Below are 8,305 nucleotides of genomic sequence, written 5' to 3' on the forward strand. Positions count from 1 at the left end.
ATAAACAGGCTTCTCACCTACACAAATATCTGGCTGTAGGGCATTGTAGTTGTGTGGAATGGAGGGACAGTTCTCTACTGTGCAGGACTGAGCTTTGCATTTCAGAATGCCTAGTATACCTGACCTTCCCCCTTACTTACCCCACAGCTTCACAGATCCTTCTTAAGGAAGCACTACTCTCAATGAGAATAAATGATTTAAAACAGAACAAGCACAAAAATTATTTAAAACTATATGGTATTACTTTTTATTAAACAATAATAGCTTTTCTAAAATATTTCATTTATATACTCTTTTATTCAACAACTCATCAACAAAAGCAAAATTGTATTCATTTGACAAAAAGCAAATTAAGGTCTGAGAACCTACCTTTTCATGATCCCTATAATACTGGTAGCTACAAGCAGAAATTTTTTTCTAAGATTATAAGTACCAGTGATGAGCCTCCAGATGGAGCATTAATACAAAAAATTCAAGAAATATAGTGGATCCTTCAAGTCACCTTGATTTATTTGCTAAGATTGTGCCACCCATTTCCCCCCGCCCACAACAATTCCTTTAGAGAGTATTAATATAAAATCAAGACAGAAATAGTTCTCCTTTTGTCCCTAAGTAACTCCAATATCAAAATAATAATGTGGTTGTACAAATATCAGCCATTATATATCAAATAGCTCTAGAAATTTATCACTAGGACATTAAGTATATACTTAACTTAAATACCAGCTACACATTTTCTTAAATTTAACTACAATTTCAGTGGTCATGGGTAACAGTTCAGTGTACTGGTTTAAAGGCAAATATATCAGTTATCTGAAATTAACTTTATTTGAACGACGATGATTATGTATAATGTTTCCTCTCAAAAGTGTATTTTAAAAGGCTAGTTCTGGAATACGAAATTATTCTATAGTAACTGTGTTTAAGTGAAAAAATATACAATGCGTACAGTAGGTCATGTCTTGGTAATTGCTCTTATCTAAAAATATCAAGGGGGTAAATTGTGAAAGACAGTATTACAAATGTCTACTTCCAAATTTAGCAACTAAAATCACAAGCACCTAATAGAATTGAAACAGGAATCTTAACTACAAAAGGGTAAAAGGTGCCTCTCTGACCTAATTTACACGTGACTAGATAGTACAAATTATTCTCTACAACTTATATACTATACAAAAAAATCACCAAGTAGAAAAAATGATTCCAAGATATTTTCAAAATACTTTAAAGTCTAAAAATGTCAGAGGTATATTTAGCCACTGACCTCTATTTTTTCTTAGTTATGATCAGGAAAAGGATGAAATCACAAAGGAAATGCACATTCTTTATTCATCCAGGTTAGCATTTTGGATAAAAACAAAAACAAGCCTTGATTTTATGCCTAGTAGTACAAATGCCAGTACTTGAATCATCTTATTTTAAACAGACATAAAATTAAAATATATGCTCTAGAGCAAAATTGTGTAATAGGAATGGATGAGATTTACTCCAATTCCTGCTTTAATTTTGACATAGGTATTTTTAAAAAATCATTTTGCTTCAAAATGTGCATTAACTCTACTGAAACATGAAATTCACTCATATATCTTCTATCTAGGAGTCTTTGGTCTATGTTTCTTCCACTAAAAATAAGTGAAGATGATATAAGCATCCAATTTAAGTATGTATACAGCCCTAAATTTTTCTGAATTACACCACCAGGAAAATAAAACTGTCTAGAAAACATCACCTTTAACTATATGTGTGCATGTACATATGTGTACGTACGTATGTATGTAGTATATATGTAAGTGTGCACATATATACATACATACATATGTAAGTACACACAGAGAAAGAGAGACTAGAAAAAGCACACGATAACTCAGTCTCTTGGAGTGTCTTCCTTCATCAATGTCAAATGTGATTATATTTTGTGTCATGTTAACATTGGATAGTAGATTGAGAACAACAGCTTTTAGAGCGCAGGTTGTGATACAGCTGTCAAATATCAACCAGAATCACATTTGAATTTACAACCTAGAACTGAAAGGTCTTTTCAGCTCTTTGAACCAAACATGGGAAGTAAAAGGTTTAGAATACATTATGACTTTTGAGAGTTGATGCATTTAATTAAGATTTGTTAAAAGAAAATTGCTGTGAATAAACAACATATTGCATGATATGACTAAGAATATTTCTAAAGAGTCATTTGTGGCAGAATGTCATTTATCACTACAAACTATGAAGATCCGGTAGATAAAACTAATTATCCAAAAAGGCCAGTTTTTTAAAATTTTGTGGTTACTGTTTAAAAGCTAAAAAGATGTGTAAACATAATCATGCAATTATTTATGGTCATAATATTTAACTTTAGTTGTAATTAATGTGTTTACTCTTGAATGCTAAACTTAAAAAATACTAGTTATTGGGCTACTTTTAAAATAATAATCTTTAAATGTAAAAATATAAATCGACACTCAAAATATTTAAAAATATAATATCTAAAGATAATATATAACATATAGTAGAAAACATAAGACAGCAATAGAATTTCCATACGATGGTGAAATTAGAGGTAATCTTTATTTTCTTTCCCATGTTTATCTGCATGTTCAAAATTTTCTACAGTAAGCTCCTATTACTTTGGTAACAAGAAAAAAGCAAAAAAAAAATATCTATGAAATTCTATTCCTTCTCTCTGGATATGTAAACCTGTATGGATATCTCTAGTTGATAATAAACCCACCAAAAATTATCAGGGAAAGGGAGAGAATAATCAGAATTAGATATGTTTTCCATTTTGTGTCTACATTTACAGTAGGGACTATCTTGTGGCCTCTGCATTCTGAAAAAAAAAATACGAAATAATGATAAGTTAAAAACAAAAAATCTAATATTTTCTTCTCCCCCGAGCTGATTTCTCATAGTCTCTTTTCTCTATGTCCACCTTAACTTCCCCCTCCAGCCCCCAATTAGACAGATTTCTCACCCTCAGATCTCTTGCTAGTCAATTGATGCCTCCACTTAGACCAGCAAGTGAGCTTTCTCACACTTCAAGAGAAAGCCTAAGCAACATATAAAAACCGTAAGAAAAAGTGGATATACTGCAGAAAGGCCTCTTTTAGTGCACAAAGTGGAAGATTAAGTTTTAGAAGTTTCCGAAACCTGGCCTCTGTATTCACCATTGGATTGCGAAAAATTGCAGCAAAACTCTATTTCCAAATGACTAAAATCATCTTAAGCAGCTCTGACAGAACTTGCTGTGATGAGGGAAATGTTCTATAGCTGCCCTGTCCAATGAGACGTTCATTAGACACATGTGGCTATTGAGCAACTGATATGTGACTAGTACTGAATTTTAAAATATACATAATTTTAATTAGTTTAAATTTAAATTGCTACATGTGAGTAGCATATCCAAAGTATTCATCTTAACACTTATTTTATGCCCTTGATCCAAAGGAATGAAGTTATTTTTAGAATAAAAGACAAAAAATAAAATGTCAGGATGCATTTTTAAGAGCTTTATTGAGATATACTTTACATACTGTAAAATCCATCCATTTAAATTGTATAATTCAATGTTTTTTAGTATATTTAGTATTCAGAAAGATGTGCAGTCATTACCACAATCTAATTTTAGAACATTTCAGCATCCTAAAAAGAAACTCTGTACACGTTAACAGTCACTCCCCACTCCTCCCCCAATTCCCAGCACTAGGCAGTTAATATTCCACTTTCTGTCTCTATACATTTGCTTATTCTGGAGATTTCATATGGAATCATGGAATATGTGGTCTTTTGTGACTGGCCCCTTTCACTTAGAATAATGTTTTCAAGGTTCATTCATGTTGTGGCGTGCATCAGTATTTCATTCTTTTTATTGCCAAATAATATTCTATGGTATGAATTCACCACATTTATCCATTTGCCAGCTGATAGACAATTGGGTTATTTCCACTCTGTGATTAATACGAATAATGCTACTGGGAATATTCCTGAACACGTTTTGTGTGAACATGTGTTTTCCTTTCTCTTGTGTATTTACTTAGGAGTAGGGGACTGCTGGGTCATATGGTAACTCAATGTTTAACAGTTAGGGGACTACCAAACTGTTTTCCAAAGCAATTGCATCATTTTATATTCCCACCTATAATGTATAAGAGTTCAAATTCTTCCACATGCTCATCAATACTTGTTCTGTCTGCTTGTATTACAGCTCTTCTAGTGAGTGTGAAGAGATATCATGTAGTGGTTTCAATTTGCAATTTCCTATTACTAATAATGTTGAGCATCTTTTCATGTACTTATCAGAGCAATTTCTTTTTGAAGAAATTTCTCTTCAAATCACTTACTCATTTTTAATTGGGTTATTTTTCTTATATTATTGATTTATAAGAGTTCTTTATATATTATGGATACAAGTCTCTTATCAGATATATATTTTGCAAATATACACCCCGTTCTGGGACTTTTTCTTGATGGCATCATTTGCAGTACAAAAGTCCCATATTCTGAAGTCCAATTAATTTAGTCTGTCTTTTGTCATTCGTACTTTTGTTGTTCTATCTAAGAAACTATTTCCTAACCAAAGTCACCAAGACTTTCTCCTATGTTTTCCTCAAGTGTTTTATAGTTTTAGCTCTTACATTTAGGTCTAGCACCCATTTTGAGTTAAATTTTCTTTATAGACACAGAGATCTAATATTCTTTTTCACATGGATATCCTGTTTTTCTGGCACCATTTGTTGAAATGGTATTCTTTCCCCCATTGAATTGTCTTGGCACCCTCACTGAAAATCAATCATCAAAAATATAATGGTTTATTGCTGGACTATCAATTCTATTTTGTCATTTTGTATGTCTATCCTTATGCCAGCACCACAGTGATTACTCTAACTTTCTGGTAAGCTGTGAATTCGGGCAATATGAGGCCTCTAATCTTAAGCATCTCTTGTAAGATTGTTTTGTCTATTCTTGGTCCCTTACTTTCCATATGAATTTCAGAGTCAGTTTGTCAATTTGTTCAAAAAAAGCCAACTGGGAATTTGGTGAGGAATGCATTGAATCTGTAGATTAATTTGGGGACTGTTGTCGTATTAACAATATTAAATCTTCTGATTTGTAAACATAGATCGCTTTCTATTTATTTAGATATTTAATTTCACTTAGCAATGTTTTGCCACTTTCAGGGTATAAGTATTACAGTTTATTTTTTAAACCTGTTCTTAAGTATTTTTATTCTATTTTTTATTTTATTGCTATTGTAAATGGACTTGTTTCATAGTTTCATTTTCATTTTAATCATTGCTAATGTATAAGAATACAATTAAATTTTGTGTATTGATATTATATCCTGCAACTTTGCTGAACTCATTTATTAGTTCTAATATATTTTTTGGAATGGTTTCCTGAGGATTTTCTATGACAAAATCAAGACATCTGCAAATGGAGGTAGTTTTACTTTTTCTTTATAATCTGGATACCTTTTTTTCCCTTTTCTTGCCTGAATGCCATGGCTAAAACCTCCAACACGATGTTCAATAGAAGTATCAAAAGCGGACATCCTTGTCTTGTTCCAGATCTTTGGGGAAAAGAATTGAGTCTTTAATATTAAGTGTAATGTTAGCTGTGGGTTTTTCATCGATTCTTCTTAATCAAGTTCAGGAAGTTCCCTTATATTCCTAGTTTGCTGAGTATTTTTATCAAGAATGGGTATTGTATTTTTTAAATGTTTTTTCTGTATTTATTAATAAGATCATGTGGTCTCATCCTTCATTCTATTAATATGGTGTATCATATCGATTGGTTTTTGGATGTGAAACCAACCTTGCATTCCTTAGTAAACCCTACTTGGTCATGGTATTAATAGCCTTGTTGGATTTGTTTGGTTAGTATTTTGTTGAGGATTTTTGCATTTATATCCATATTATGTATTGGTCTGCAGTTTTCTTGTGATATCTGTGTCTGGTTTTGCTATCAGGGTAATACTGCCCCTACAGAATGATTTGGGAACTGTTCCTTTCTCTTCTATATTTTTGGAAGATTTTATAAAAAATTGTTATTAAATCATTTTGAAGATTCAGCCTCCCCAGCAAAGCTATTACCCAATTCTACTAAAAATTATCTTCTTGAGTTTGAAATTGAGTTTTGTGTTACTGCTGGTAAATGGCTAGCTTGTCACAGAAAATATTTTTATCTGAGATCCAGGTTACAACACAAAGTAACTTAAGCACAGTTAATCCACCAGCCCTTCTGGCAAGTCAGAAATTCCTTTCTCACTTTTGCCAAGCCTGGCATTCAAAGCTGGATAAAAATATCGAAACGATAGACACCAGAACCAGAAACAGATTCATTCTCTAACTGAGAAGCTTTCTAAACAAAGAGACAAAAATTTCATTTGTTGGTTCATTTGTTTTTTTTATGTTTTACAAGACATCCTGAGAGATCTGACGGATCTTTAAATGGTTAATGTTTAATAATTGTAAAAAATATAAACTTAGCAAACATATTCACCTGCCGGCTGTTTAAAAGATACTCTACTCAAAATCATTATGAAACTGATTTTGTGATACACTCAGCCTCCAATCAGGTAAAGAAAGAAGAAAACATAATGAAGCATTTTCAACCTGATATAAGCTGACTTGAGGACAAGTCATACAAGGTCTTTTGTATTTGTCTGACAAAGAAAGAACAGAACATAGAATCTCAGAATTGGAAGAGAAAAAAGTAACTAGTAATAGACTTGTCCCGTCACTGAAAACAATAATATAACTTAACAAAATATATGAGAAAATTGTTCTCAGGCACTGGACAATAACAGCTGCAGGACTGTGATACTTCAGAAAAGGGAAACACAAAGTAAGCAATAGCATTTTCCTGTATTTCCGTCTGGAAGTACATTCCTGCTCTAGGGTAGGATAATGCACCCCAAGTAGTGGTGGATGTTGCTGAACAGAGAAGGCCGAGATCTAAATTCTAAGCTGCTGAAGATGCTGGAATCTGTGCAGCAGGGTAAATGAGAAGAGAGAACTATGCAGAGACAAGGCCCCAGAAGCCTGTATGGAGATTCACCAGCTTTCCACAGCCAAGAGTACAGTTCCGCCTGTGTGAATCTCTGGGAGCCTTAGTAGAAATCACCTACTGTTTTGTTGAGAGCTGAGCAGTGATATCAAGAGTCATGTAACGCTAAGAACACTGACGTTCTGGCCGAAATAGAGAGGAGAGACCTCAGTGAACACCTTGGGATGAACACCTTCCTTGATACTCCCAGGAAAACCAAGCCTTAGCAGTATGCTCTATGACCTAGAATAAGGGCCATGGCCTAGGATTAAGTTCAAGACCAAAATAGTTAATAAGGTTAATAAAGAATAAAAGCTAATAAAGTTAAAGAATAAAACCATACCTAATACACCCAAAAGAAACCACTGATAATTTAACTAACTCCCTGAGCAAAGCTCAATGGCCTTTAAAGGAAGATGACTCACCACAATGTATCACCCACAATGTCTTATCATACAATAAAAATTAAAGAAATCAAGGCACGAAAAGAAGTAAAAAAAAAAATGTGTCCCACTATCAAGATCTGGAAGAGAATATCCATGTCCCTTCCAAGAATAAACTCATGCCTGGGTTTACACATGTACTGTCTTCTCTCGTCAGAGTCCTATCTTAACTGCCTTGTCTCTGACCCTTTTTCAGTGGCTAGCAAAAGTATTACCTGGCAAATAGCTGCATCCTTTCATTAAATGCATTTTATTTTGCTGAATCTTCAATAACACATTGCTCATGGGACCCCTAAAATCATGTCACTTATTCAGCAAATTTGAAAAAGCGATTAGCATATCCTAACTTGAATCAGGGTTTCATGAGGATGGTACTGTGGCATTTTTTCCCAGTGGGAATCTTTCAAGCCTCCAAATGAGTGCTAAAAAGAGGTTGGTAAGCTTACTTCAGACTAGATCTTCTACTCTGCTACAAATTTCCCAACAGGTTCAGTTTACCTATAATCATAGATCTCTGAGTCGTGTGTCCACTAATACCTATATACCTTCTAACGTCTTTATAGAGCAGGTCTTATTTCATTATCTTGTGTTAATAAGTTATTAATTAGTTGTTTATTACCAGTCCTATAACTTACCAGCTAATTTTCTGTGATTATTTTATCCAATATGCTGTTTCTTTGTCCATATTTGACAAGTCCATGAGATATAACAACTTTCTCTTCTATTTTCCAAGCCTCAATTATCTTTCAATTCTTTATGTCAAGGAATATTCACTATATCGAGGACTTGAAAGTCTGTAGGTAGAACTCCAGCAATCA

Source organism: Diceros bicornis, chromosome X (genome assembly GCF_020826845.1).
Source record: "Diceros bicornis minor isolate mBicDic1 chromosome X, mDicBic1.mat.cur, whole genome shotgun sequence".
NCBI lineage: Eukaryota > Metazoa > Chordata > Mammalia > Perissodactyla > Rhinocerotidae > Diceros > Diceros bicornis.